The sequence below is a fragment of the Neovison vison genome, chromosome 1 (genome assembly GCF_020171115.1).
Source record: "Neovison vison isolate M4711 chromosome 1, ASM_NN_V1, whole genome shotgun sequence".
Classification (NCBI taxonomy): domain Eukaryota; kingdom Metazoa; phylum Chordata; class Mammalia; order Carnivora; family Mustelidae; genus Neogale; species Neogale vison.
Window position 1 is genome coordinate 22,983,215 of NC_058091.1, and position 14,320 is coordinate 22,997,534.

Below are 14,320 nucleotides of genomic sequence, written 5' to 3' on the forward strand. Positions count from 1 at the left end.
CTGTTGAAACCCTCTCTGTGTCTTCCCCATTTCTTGCATTGACTTTTGTGTTGCTCATTTTAATGCCTGTTAAGTTTAGTCATATTTGTATGCACCCTTACCAATATATTGTTTGGTTTTGATGGTTTTTAAACTTTCTATAAGTGGAACCGTACTTTTTTCATTCAAAATATCTTGGTATTTATGTTGGAACATGAAGCTGTATGGTATTCATTTTCACTTCTGTATAGTATTCAATTACAGAACACAGATCCTAGAAGGCATTAATTCCCATCACTCCCCTCCAGACTCATATAATACTATGGTTCTGAAATTTTTATTTTTATTTTAACTACACAAATTAGACAATATTGCTTTGATTTATAAAGTCAGTGTTTGCTATATTCACCTACAAGTTTTCTTTGCTCATTGTGGTGGACATTATGATGTACTGCCTGGATTCCCTTTCAGGAATGTAAACTTTTCCTAGTTCCTGGGAAAGCTGCCAGAAAGTGGCCCTTGGGCTGCTGGCCCTCTTTGGGGATTGCTTTGTCCAGAGAATACTGTCTCATCTAAGGTCAAGGCTCCTTCCAGGGGCAGTCCACATCCAATGAGGGTAAAAATGCCTGACCCTCTTGTCCCAAGTCAAGTCAACAACGAAGGATCACCCATCTCCAGAGCTCCTTATAGTAGCAGTGAAACCTTAGTTGGGTCTTCACCAAAGCTGGACTTCTCTGCCTAACAGTGCTTCCTTCTTCTCCCTTCTACATGTATTGATCCCAAGAATAATTTCTAATAAATGTGTATACTTGGACCTTTAACTAGGAAAATACTTCAAAACCAGTATTTAAAGGAGTTTTCTTCAAAGAAGATTTCTATTTGTTTCTGCTAGGTCCATAGGGCACCCCAAACTCAAGGCGCCATTCAATAGCTTTTATATTGAGGTTTTGTTTTGTTTTTTGGTGCAGTATGAATTCCAAGTCCAATCCCACATGTGATTAGGAAAGATTCTTTTGTCCACTTCATCCAAAGCCAAAGATGAAACAAACAGTGTCATTCTGAAGAGCAGGTTATTTTCCTGTCATTAATAGAAGGTTTTTTCCTTTGGGGATCCCAGCTTTTTACACCGCAGAGTCCAAACTTACGAGCATGCCCATCAGAATTTGTCCCTCGCCCCATGCAAGCAGAAATACCTCCTTAATGCCCAGGTTCTGGGCCATCAAGGATCACAGAAGGTGTCCTCAGGGATAAAATGGGCTCTAGGGCTCATTTATCTCTGTGGAACTGGGTTTTCTCATTACATACAGCCTTCGCTTCCAACTCAGTCATGCTTTTCAAAAATTGTTTTAACATTTTATACAGCATTTCTGTGCTCTTTACCAGAGGAGGTTTCTCTGAACATCTAATCTGCCATGCGGCTTGAAAATGTAATAACTTCAGACATATTTAAGAGATGCTAAATGCTTTAGACCAACCAGTTTTTTTTTTTTAAGATTTTATTTATTTATTTGACAGAGAGATCACAAGTAGGCAGAGAGGCAGGCAGAGAGAGGGAGAAGCAGGCTCCCGGCTGAGCAGTGAGCCCAATGCGGGGCTCGATCCCAGGACCCTGAGATCATGACCTGAGCTGAAGGCAAAGGCTTTAACCCACTGAACCACTCAGGTGCCCAAAGAAATGTCAAAAAAGTCTTAAAAGACAATGACATTTCTCAGGATATCCTGAAGAAAGCAGAATTGAGAAAATATCTGTACATGCATGCTCATAATGGCATCATTCACAATAGACAAAAGGTGGAAACCACCCAAATATCCATCAATAGATAAACAAAATGTATATACATATAATGGAATATAATTCGGCCTTAAGAAATTTTGAAACATACTGAAACATGGATAAACACTAAGGACATCATGCTAAGTGAAATACACCAACCAAAAAGACAAAATAATGTATGATTCCCTTATAAGTGGTATCGGGAGTAGTCCAGTTCATATTAACAGAAAGCAGAATGGTGGAAGGGTAAATGGGGAGTTATAAAGATTCGGTTTTCCCAGATGAAAAAATTCTGTAGATTGGTTGCCTAACAATATGTGGTAGGGGAGAAAACGGGTTAAAAATAAGATATGACTGAATAGGATCAGTTCCATAACAAAAAGCGTTTCAATAACAAAAGCGTACACAAAGGAATACGAAAGATATTATCTAACTCTTCCTGATTGATGGAGAAACAAGAAAAGCCAGAACTAATTTAGAATTACAGCTTTGAAAGAGGAGTTTAGGTAAATATGCCAGAGTGGACATACACACTTATTTGCTCCCTCTTGGAAACACACTAAAATAACACTAAAACGCTTTTTTTAAAAAAGGTATCAACCTGCAAGGGCAACAACAAAACTCTGGAAAAATCGAAAGCAGATGTACAAATAGTAACAGAATGAGCTAATGCAAAAAAGGCAGTCTCCTAACCCAAGGAAGAAAAGTGACTTTTAAGTTTACTCTGCAAAACCTCCAAATGGCTTGGGACAGAGCTGCACCTCTGTAAGGTAAGAGTTAAGATGGACCCAAACACTAGAAAACAGTATGAAAGTTTACGTTAGTAAATTGTATGCCCAAACCCTCTTCATCTCTCTATGAAGCCAGAAGACTGCTTTATCCCCATCTGGGAAGAAGACTAGAACTTTTGTTTTATTTTTTCTAAAAGGAAACGACAGAATGTCTCTGTCTGAATTGAGGGACTTCCAGCATAGGTGGGGGTGGCACCTGACTCAAGGCAGGAACATTCCAGTTCTCAGAACACTGGTAGTCTAGATTATATCCAAGTGGAGATGGGAATAGCTTGATGAAGGGAATATGACTAGTCCAAGTTAACAAAAATACTAAAGATGATAAAATAAATGGATTGGATGGATTTGGAGTTTCCAATCAGTTTTTCAGTATCTGACTCTGAGATTTAAGTTGTTTAATCAAGCCTTACCAGACACCGAGGGAAGATATGAAAGACAGAGATCAAAACAAGCAAACAAGAGGCTTAGCAGGAACATGAAATTTGGAAATATTTAGTCAGATAGGATGTAAAATCATTGAGGGACATGACAGATCCTAGTGAATCTGACTGGAGCACAGTGAATAAATGCTAGCAGTAAGAGATGGCTAAAAAGGTATGTAAGGGCCAAACCATAAAGGACTTTGTACATCACATTGAGAGTCTGTCTTCCATAGGATCAGGCAATGGGGAGCTAATGAAGGATATAAAGGAAAATAACATGATCATGTTTACGTTCTGACAAGATTATTCAGGTGGCTATGAGATAGATGGACTGGTGGGGGAGAAATTATTAACAGAGGGACAAAGAGGTTGCTGAAGCAATTAAAACAAAGAAAAATATAGGTTTGAATTAAGACTGGAGTAGATGACAGGAACATAAGATACTGAGAAGATATAATCGAAAGGACTTAGGAACCAACTCGATATGTGAAATGGGAAAATGGGGGAGAGGCAAGAATAAAAAAGTGCTCCCAAAATTTTCACTTGGGCAAGTGAAGAGATGGCAATGGCATTCATGGAAAGGAGAAATAATATAAAAGGATATACAAGTCTATTGGAAAATCCCATTTGATCATGGTGAGTGATACATTTAACATACTGCTGGATTCGAATTGCTAGTATTTTATTGAGAATTTTTGCACCCATGTTCATCAGGGATATTGGCCTGTAGTTCTCTTTTTTAGTGGAGTCTTTATCTGGTTGTGATTTCAGAATAATGCTGGCTTTGTAGAATGAGTCTGAAAGTTTTCCTTCCACTTCTATGTTTGGAATAGTTAGAGAAGAGGTATTAACTCTTCTTTAAATGCTTGGTAGAATTCACCTATGAAGGCATCTGGCCCTGGACTTTGGTTGGGAGATATTTTTATTACTGATTCAATTTCTTTGCTGGTTATTGGTCTGTTCAAGTTTCTATTTCTTAATGTTTCAGTTTTGGTAGCTTACATGTTTATAGGAATTTATCCATTTTTTCTAGGTTGTCCAATTTGTTGGCATATAGTTTTCCATAATATTCTCTTATAATTGTTTGTATTTTTGTGGTGTTGGCTTTTATTTCTCCTCTCTTATTTGTGATTTTGTTTGGGTCCTTTCTCTTTTCTTTTGATAAGTCTGGCTAGGGTTTATCAATTTTACTAACCTCTCAAAGAACTAGCTTCTGGTTTCATTGATCTATTATTTATTCAGTTTCTGTATCATTTATTTCTGCTTTAATGTTCATTATGTCCCTTCTTCTGCTGCCTTTAAGGTTTCATTTCTTGTTGTTGCCCTAGCTTCTTTAGGTGTAAAGTTAGGCTATTTGAGATTTTTCTTGCTTTATGAGGTAGGCCTGTATTGCTGCTATATACTTTCCTCCTGGAACTGCTTTTGCTGAATCCCAAAGGTTTTGGAACATTGTGTTTTCATTTTCATTTGTTCCCAGGTGGGTTTTTTTTTTTAATTCATTCATTTATTTCCTGGTAGACCCATTCATTGTTTAGTGGCATGTTGTTTAACCTCCACGTATCTGTGGTCTTTCCAGATTTTTTCTTGTTTTCTTTCTAGTTTCATAGCATTGTGGTCAGAAAATATGCATGGTATGATCCCAATTGTTTTGTACTTGTTAAGGCCTGATTTGTGACCTAGTATGTGATCTATTCTGGACTTGAAAAAAAAGTGTATTCTGCTGCTTAAGGATGGAACATTCTAAATATACCTGTTAGGTCCATCTGGTCCACTGTGTCTTCAAAGCCATTGTTGATTTTGGGTTTAGATGATCTGTCTGTTGATGTCAGTGGGATGCTAAAGTCCCCTACTATTATTGTATTATTATCAATTAATTCCTTTATTTTTGTTATTAATTGTTTTATATATTTGAGTGCTTCCATGTTAGGGGAATAAATATTTACAATTGTTAGATCTTCTTGGTGGACAGTCCCTTTTACTATGACACAGTGCCCTTCTTCATCTCTTGTTAGTCTTTGGTTTAAAATTTACTTTGGGGGTGCCTGGGTGGCTCAGTGGGTTAAAGCCTCTGCCTTCGGCTCAGGTCATGATCCCACAGTCCTGGGATCGAGCCCCGCATCCGGCTCTCTGCTCAGCGGGGAGCCTGCTTCCTCCTCCTCTCTCTCTGCCTGCCTCTCTGCCTACTTGTAATCTCTGCCCGTCAAATAAATAAATAAAATCTTAAAAAAAATAAATAAAATTTACTTTGTCTGACAGAAGTATTATTATTCCAGCTTTCTTTGGATATCCGTTTGCATGATAAATGCTTCTGTATCCCCTCACTTTCAATCTGCAGGTGTCTTCAGGTCTATGATGAGTCTCTTATAGGCATCATATAGATGCGCCTCTTTTATTTTTTTTAATAATCCATTCTGACACCTATGTCTTTTGGTTGGAGCATTTAGTCCATTTACATTCAGAGTAGTTACTGATGGATATGTATTTAGTGCCATTTTATTACTTGTTTGTTTTTGTTTCTGGAGATTTGTCCTGTTCCTTTCTAGTCTTTGTCACTTTTGGTCCTTCCTTTCCACTCAGAGTCCCCTTTAATATTTCTTGCAGGGATGGTTCAGTGGTCATGAACTCCTTTAGTTTTTGTTTGTCTGGGAAGCTCTTTATCTCTCCTTCTACTTTGAGTGATAGCTTTGCTGGATAGAGTATTCTTGGCTGCAGATTTTTCCCATTCAGCACATTGGCTACCTCATTCCACTCCTTTCTGGTTTGGCAAGTTTCTGTTGAGAGATCTGCAGCTAGCCAAATGGGTACTCCCTTGTAAGTTAGGGACTTCTTTCTGCTTTTAGGATTTTTTATCTTTATATTTTGCAAACTTAATTATATTATGTCTTTATGTTGGCCTGCTTTTGTTGATTCTGAGGGGAGTCCTCTTTGTCTCCTGGATCTGGACACATTTCCTTCCTCAGATTAGAGAAGATTTCAGCTACTATTTCCTCAAATAAATTTTCTGCCCCCTTTCTGTCTCTCTTCTTCTGGGACTCTTTTAATATGAATGTTATTACGTTTGACAGAGTCACCAAATTCCCTAGGTCTATTCTTGTGTTCCACAGTTCGTTCTTTTGTTCAGCTTCATTATTTTCCATTATTATATCTTCTATATCACTTACTCATTCCTCTGCTTCTTCACTGTGCTCACTGCATCAAGTCTGTTTTGAATTTCAGTTATTGCATTTTTCATTTCTGACTGCTTTTTAACTCTTTTATCTCTGTAGTAAGACCCCCCCTGCCCCGAAATCTTCCACTCTTTTCTCAAGCCCAGAGAGTATCCTTATGATTGTTGCTTTAAATTCTCTATCAGGCATGTTACTTATATGTTTCACTTAGGTCTCTGGCCATGATCTTACCTTGTTTTTTCAAGATGAATTCCTCTGTCTGGGCATTTGTCTTAGTCTCCATCTTCTTCTGTGGGTTAAAAAAGCCTGTTCTGTTTCCTGCTCCTAAGAGTAATGGCTTAATGAAGGAAAGGTCATGTAGTGTCCAGGCCTGGTGTTTCAGGGTAAGTTTCTAGTGTTTGCTGCATGTACTCTGCTGCTGTGTTTTGGCTGCTCTATCCTTTAGGCCAGTTGTATGCAGAGGCTCTCCTTGCCTGCAATGGGCAGTGTTGTGTCCTTGGCCAGAATGTGGTATGTTTCAACTAGGAATACTCTGGTCTACTTGTTAAATGAGACCTGCTACTACTTCCAGTAGAAATAAGCCCTGCAGAACTCTCTGGCTGGTGATGTGGGCAGGGGTTTCTGCTGATCTTCTGGGGAAGGGGCCCACCGTGCTGGCACTGAGGCAAACTTGATCAAGCAGGGCAGTACCAACGAAATGCAGGGTTGTGGGACTTGGTATAAGCAGGTTAGGCAACCAGTGTTGGCGCTGTACTGATTATGACAGGTGTCTTTGTGTTTATGCTGAGGGTGGGGAGGGAAATGATGCCCGCCTGCTCCTTTGTCCCTAGAGAGGGGACTCTGTGCCCGTTGCTCTCAGAAAATCACTCCAAGAAGAGCAAATAATCTCCTCTCTGTATGTCCCAGGCATTTCTCGGATCACTGTTTCCACACTATCTGGCTCAAGCTTGTTTGTCTGCCTTCTCTCCGGGGGCAGCGCAGTGCTCTCCTGGATCTAGCCAAGCCAAGCCTGCTGACCTTGAAGACTCCAGGCTTTAGGCATGTGGTGCGGGCAGAGGCCTGTGCTGATCTTCTGGGGAAGAGTCTCACCATTCTAGGACTGAGGGAGGTTTGACTGAGAAGGACTGTTGCACCAGAGCACAGAGGTGTGGGATTTGTTGCAAGCAAGCTAGGCAGCTAGTGTTGAGGTGAGCTGCCCTCCACAGGTGGCTCTGGGTTTACGATGGGGAGTGGGGGAGAGAAATAGTGCCACCTGCTCCTGCTCCTTTGTCCCTAGAGAGGTATCTCCTGAAGCTACCTCTCAGGGGCAGCTCTAGGAAGAGTGAATTATCTCCTCACTGTGTGTTAACTCCTCACAGGCGTTCCTCAGATGGCTATTTCCACAGGTCTGCCTCTGGGTTGTTTGCCTGCCTTCTTTGCACTCAGAGCTCTATCCTAGCCAAGCCCTGCTGACCTCTACAGCTCCAGTTTTGGAGCCCTGGTGGATAAGAACTCAGGAAAACAGCCCCTCCCATTTTCTTTCCCAGCCAATGGCTTTGGGGAAGTGCTCTTGTGCATTCCTCTCACATTCATTATCTTAAATGAGTCTGGACAGGAGAAATATGATTATATGAGTACAACCATATTTAAGTTTTTTTTTAAAGAATATAAAGTAATGCCAATCTTCTACAACTATTTTATAAATTAAAACAGAGCATCTAATTGTTATGTGCACAGTTAATTCAACTCAATGCCTTGCAATAAGAGCTGATTTCCAAGCAAACTTATCAATTGCTGAATTTAAAATATCTAGACTTAATGAATATTTTATCTCATTAGAAAGTTAGAAATTTCCTCATTGAAACTGAATCCAGTAAGTTTCAGACTTCACAATGTCTGAGATTACTTAAATGTTTAGACTCCCCATCATCTTTACCTGTAGTTTATCTTGAATATTTAGTTCAGGAGAAAATCCTTCTGATTTAATATAGAGTAAATAAAGAAGAACATAAAATTATATAATTACAGTCCAATTTTTAAAAGGGATAAAGCATATATAAAAGACTATTAAATATATTAAAATGTTAATAGATGAACAAGAGACCGTCATTTTTCTTATTTCAACCTTCTTCTACATTGTTTATAATAAATACATATCAGTTTTATAATAACAAGTATTTTCATGCAAATAGTTTCCTCAACTAGATTTCTGCAGAGGAAGAAAATAGCTGAAGATGTACAATATTGATAATTTATATGGATATGTGTTGGGGCACTTACATCTCATTTTTAGGGGTCTTATGTCTCCTATATCAATAGAAATTCAGGGAAGGCAATTATGTTTATTTCTTTTGTAAGTTCCTGCAGTCCAAACTGCTGTGTTCTGCAAAGGGGCATTGTATCCTCAGGGCCTAATCAAAGAAAAAAAAAATTGTAAAATGAATCCCCTGAAACTAATTTGTTAGATCAGCAACTTTTCCCTCTGTTATGGTTAAATCCAACAATTTATAAATACTGTCTTAAGTTGTAAAAATAGTCACATACTGTAGCTTGGTATGTATTTTGTATACAATGTTTTATTATAATATTTCACTTAAGTAAGCAAATCATAAATCTTAGGATTTTAAATTATTACTGGTAATATTTTATCAGAAAGTTCTAACTTTCTTTTAAATCAGTTATTTTGAAAGAGTTTCAACATTCTTACAATGTTCATTATATTTATCTGTTGAGCTTAAATCTGTTTCTAACCATTTTTCCTTAGAAAGGTTGATGGCAACATTAGTAAATGTATAAAGAACTTAGAAATTTGAGTCAACAAATAATAAATTTTAAAGTTAACAGTGCTCATATTAATTGTCACAAATTCACTTTGTTAGCCTATTACAATCTGCTCCCTACCCTCCCCCCCACCCTGGCCAATATCCATATACACAAACTGAGCACATTCAATGGCCAGAATTAATTACAGGAGTGCAATGATTACTCAGGCTGCCCAAGGGGGGGTGAGCTGTTGGACAATTATAAATAATGAAAGCTCAACTACATAATTGCCAAAATTAATTTCAACTGGTTTTAAAAGAAATATTTCTAAAATGTTTAAGCTACTTTCCTTCCTTTTAGGCCAAGTATACTCTATACAATTTGATCTTTGGGATGACTTAGGATATTATCATAGCTTTTTAATTATATACTATGATACTTGGAGAACCACACTGATACTTCTTGGACTGTCTGTCCCTTCACTGGAAAGCTCCAGACTTAGATTTTGTTTTCTGTCTTTTCACCTCTTGCTATTTCCTGCTTTCCAGTCTGCTTATCAGCATCTGTTTACTTGTCTCTAATAGAGTATCCCTCCTCTTTTGGGTTTCTTAATCTATAGCAAATAAGAAAGAACAAAACAATTAAGTCTCATTCTCTGGCCATTCAGAGATGAAAAATACATATGAACAATACTGGTAGTCCTTAAAGCATTCAGAGTTTAATTATACCACAAAAGGGTGCTATGGGAACCCAGAGGATCAGCGTAAGAGAATGTGGGTATTTCAGAATGGCTTTTTGGAGGAGGTAGTTTTTTTTTTTTTTTTAAAGATTTATTTATTCACTTGAGAGAGAGAGAGTATGCAAGTGGTGGTAGGGGGAAGGGATGAGGGAGAGAGAGTTAGAATCCTCAAACAGACTGAGCACAGAGCCCAACTAGGGGTTTGATCTCAGGACTCCGTGATCATGACCAGAGCCAAAATCAAGAGCTGGTCCCTTAACCGACTGAGCCGCCCAAGTGCACTGAGGAGGTAGCTCTTTATGACAGATGAATGAATAGGACCTGATAGGCAAAAGACAGTGAGAGAATGGGTAGTGGAGAAGATCAAGTATACAGTCAAAGGAAACAGCATGGTAATAATAAAAACAATACTTTATATTTATTGAATGCTTATGTAAATTAACTTAGTAAAATCCTCATAACATATCTATGAGGCACGACTATTCCCATTTTAAAGATTAGGAAACTGGCACAGAAAAAGTGTTTTGCCCAAGTTCACACAACTAGTTAAGCTGCAAAGTCAGGATTTGGACTTAAGCAGTCTGGCTCTAGAGCTCACACTACTGACTCCCATGCTATACTGCTTGTTTATGCAAAGTTATGAAAGCAAGAGAGAATCTACTACAAGTAATATATAAAGCGGGAATATGATAAATGAGTGTTGCAGAACAAGGAGGCAAAAACTAGCTCAAAGGAGATTTGTATGCCAGACACGTCTTTGGATTTTACCATGTTTATCAAACCAGCAGACCGAATGGCAGGATCTGATTGCCTTTGATAAAGATTTCTGTGAGCTCTGAATGAAGAAAAACAACCAGAGGCTAGAAGTCCATTTAGGAGGCTATTCCAAAACTCTGTGAGAGGGGCTAGAGACCCAAACCAAAGCAACAGAAGTGGGAATAGAAAGGAGGGGACAAGGGGCACCTGGGCTTGGTCAGTTAAATGCCCGGCTCTTAATTTCAGCTCAGGTCATGATCTCAGGGTTGTGAGATTGAGGCCCACCCCCCAACCCCTCACCTTCGGTTCTGTGCTGGGTGTAGAGCCTCCTTGAGACTCCCTCCCTCTCCCTCTGCCCCTCCCCACCCCCACTGTGCAAGTATGCATGCTCTCTCTAAAAAAAGAAAGAAAGAAAGAAAAGGAAAGGAAAAAACAAAGAAATAAAGGAGAGGACAAATTAGAGATAAATATGATGTTGAATTCATAAAATGTATGACCCAAATGAGGAAAATCAGTGATAGGGAGAAATTAAATAAAACTGTAGTCAAAGGAGAAAACAGATGGAGGGTGGTGGTGGTGTATAAAAGGTTCATTTTAGACATGTTTGAGGTGCTTTGGAACAATAACAACATAAAAACAGCCAACACTTACATTGAACTTCTCATGTGCCAGACTCTGGTCAAAGAACTTTGTATGAGTGAATCCACTGAATTATCAAGGCAACCCTCTGAGGTATTCAAATTTCATTTTACATGAGGCACCTGAGAAGCTAACTTTGCCCAAGGTCACACAACTATTAAGTGGCTGAGCTGAGACTTGAACCAAGGCAGCCTGGGTCAGAGAGTATTCTGCCTTTAATAGAGCCACATCAGTTGTAGAGATGGATTTGGCATCCAAGAAAAATGGTTTAGACTCAACATAAAAATTTAGAAGTCATCAATAAATACAGATGGCAGTTGAAACCATGAGTATTCACTTAGAGATAGAGAATGCAGTTAGTTTTTCTCTAAGTGTGGATAACTTGAGAGTATTTGTCAAAAGTGCAGATGAGAGGGCATCACCCAAGTTCACAGAAACAGAACTTTGGGCCTGGAAATAGTTTTCACTCCCCAGTTGATTCTTATGCACATTCAAGTTTGAAGATCACCAATGAGGAATGAACAAAAAAATGTGTGTAACAATGACATTGTGTCTTAGAAATGTGTCTACCATAAAAATAAACAAGTGCCAAAGAAGGATGCTTAAGTAAAGGCCTAACCAAATGTCTTGATGGGTCTTTTCTCAAATCTAAGCCACCATCTACTATAAGATGCATTGTTTTTTTGTGTACCATAAGAAAAAAACCCGGAGACTTCTCAAATAAAGCTGAAACAAAAGAAAGGCTACAAATGAAGAGAAGGATAAATGGAAAATAAACTCATCATGCAGAAAGAAACAGCAAGGAAACTTGAAAATCTCTACCTTTCAAGTACTAGGCACCAAGTAGAGGGAATATTAACTCAAAGACAGTTCTTACACTGCTTTATACTCTGAATTCATACTACCTGTGAGATTAATAACAAACTCTTAAACAGAGAATTTAATTTAAAATGGTCCCAGGTTGGTAGTCATGCAAATGACTGAAGGAGGAAAATGCAAAAATCTCTCTGAAGTAATCCTACTTTAATTCAGGCCAATAATGATTATAAGACATATCATTGTTTTAGAACTTTTCTTAAATCTGAAAAAAAGTATTAGAATCACTGAAACACAATAAATGGAAAGTCCAGCAAGTTATTCTGAATGCCCAAAAACTGGGATGGAAAGGCTAATTTCTGGTTCTCAAATGTACTCCATCCATAATTTCATATGGGTATTGATTATTTTTAGTGGTAAGAACTATAAAAGGTTATTAAAAATTATAAAAATCCTTTCCCTTCCCACATTTAACAATGTTTTATAATTCCCCCAAATATAAAAATCTCACCCATAAAAAAATTACAAAATAAACTAAACAACCAACAAGTGAGATCAGACCACTGCTATCCCAACTTTATGTAAATGCTTTAATATTCTCTGGGACTCTGAGAACTAGATTGCCTAGCTCCCCACAGGCCCTGGTAACTGTCCAGACGCAACAGGAGAAAGAGCAAACTTTGCTCTTGCCAAGGATGATGATTTATAGTCCCAATCCAATACTCGGTATTTCATCTTTTACTCACAGGCCACAAACACACTAACCAAATACTTGTATTATAGCCAGAGCATTCTGGTCCTTTTTAAGAAAAATTAATCCCTTTTCAACAATGCCACCATAAAAAAAAATTCCTTTAGCATTTTTATAATTTTCCAGAAAAGTTGTGCATTCCTAGTTCAGGCATGCATTTTCCATCTTTTCCAAGGATAGGATAAACACTGCACAAATTATATGCCATAGCTGTTCTGGCATCTTATAAAACTGCAATTTCACTGTATAACAAGCATATCATTATTAGAAGACTAAAATGGCGGGGCGCCTGGGTAGCTCAGTGGGTTGGGCCTCTGCCTTTGGCTTGGGTCCTGGTCTCAGAGTCCTGGGATCGAGCCCCACATCGGGTTCTCTGCTCGGCGGGAAGCTGGCTTCCCCCCCTCTCTGCCTGCCTCTCTGCCTGCTTGAGATCTCTCTCTGTCAAATGAATAAATAAAATCTAAAAAAAAAAAAAGACTAAAATGACTTCAGAATGATAATAAGCACCAACTGATCATTGTGAGGAGTTCCCTCATTAAAAAAAAAATTTTTTTTTTTTTTTACAAAGAAACCAGTTATTCAACCAACCACTGCTAGCTTTTCCCTGCTTTTGGTGGGTAAAGGTCCCCAAAGTCCCTCTCACAGCACTGTCCTGTCTAAAGTAACTAATACAACAATTCAAATCTGATTTCCACTCTTCTCACACCCTGCCAGAGAATCTCTTTCACTCAGGAAAACTGTTTACCCCAGGAGCAAATGTGTACTTGTATCTATGATAGAGGGATTTTTTTAAGACTGTGGAAAATGAAGTATCTCACATCCTTATCTATAATTTAATATTCACTTTTCCATAGAAATAAGGGAATACTGGTTTTATAGTGCCACTGCTGTTCTAAGGATGTTATAAAAATAGTTTCTAGGTGGATCTATGGAAAATCCACTCTGTCCCTGTCAACCTACTCAGCAGTAACTTTTCAGATGAAATTTGTTAGCATGTACTATGTAATATTTTAATTTAAAAATTTTAAGTCACCTATAATCCCACTATACAGAAATCCCTATCAACATGTTTTTACTAAACAGTAATGTATCAGTAATAAAACTTAAGCAGCACTAAAATGCACAAAATAAAAAGTAAAATATTTTCTACTCCTAGACCACTGATTCCCAACCATGTCCACAGCTTTCCCCTCTCTGAAGATAACCATCAACAGTGTCTTGAGATCAGAAAGAAAGATTCATCAGCTTCATCAGACTGTAGAAGCATGGTAATCCATTTCATTTCAGCACGACGGTTCATTCTTTACCATTACATCCCTTAAAGCCGTTGACAGTCTCTTGGGTTTAGTGACCAGAGACTAACTCTTTTCTTAGGCATTTCCCCCTCATTTCTCTGCATCTGCATGGTTTCACTAAGGAATATGATGTAATGGAAAGGGCTCTGGATAAAATCAGAAGACCTAGGGTTTTTTTCCTCCCCTAATACTTACACAGCATGTAATCTTAATTATATCATTTCCTTTCTCTTAGTTTTGAGAAATACTATTTTATAAATATACAGTGGTGGAAGTAGCAATGATAGTAAACTCTCTGATATTTTCTTGGAGTTTCAGTTTCCTTACAATTTGTCCTTACAAATACTAATCTCTGAGCCCTTTTCTGGTTCCCCGTGGCTGGGCTAGCTAACTCTCCTCTTGCATACTTATATGCTTAATACATTATATTGAAATATTCTGGGACACCT

General features: G+C 38.2%; 1 protein-coding gene across 11 annotated transcripts in view; it reads right to left on the reverse strand.

The window, feature by feature from the left end:
* Nucleotides 1–14,320, reverse strand: part of CEP57L1 (centrosomal protein 57 like 1) — a 69,705-nt gene that overhangs the window by 33,034 nt on the left and 22,351 nt on the right. For 4 of the 11 annotated variants that reach the window (XM_044244467.1, XM_044244474.1, XM_044244489.1 and 1 more), the window contains exon 2: nt 8,393–8,523. The exons of 6 other annotated variants lie outside the window; for them this stretch is intronic. The gene's annotated coding sequence lies outside the window, so the exon portion shown is untranslated. Of the gene's footprint in view, nt 1–6,364; nt 6,458–8,392; nt 8,524–14,320 lie in introns of all 11 variants that reach the window. One more of the 11 variants, XM_044244494.1, reaches the window with a different exon arrangement.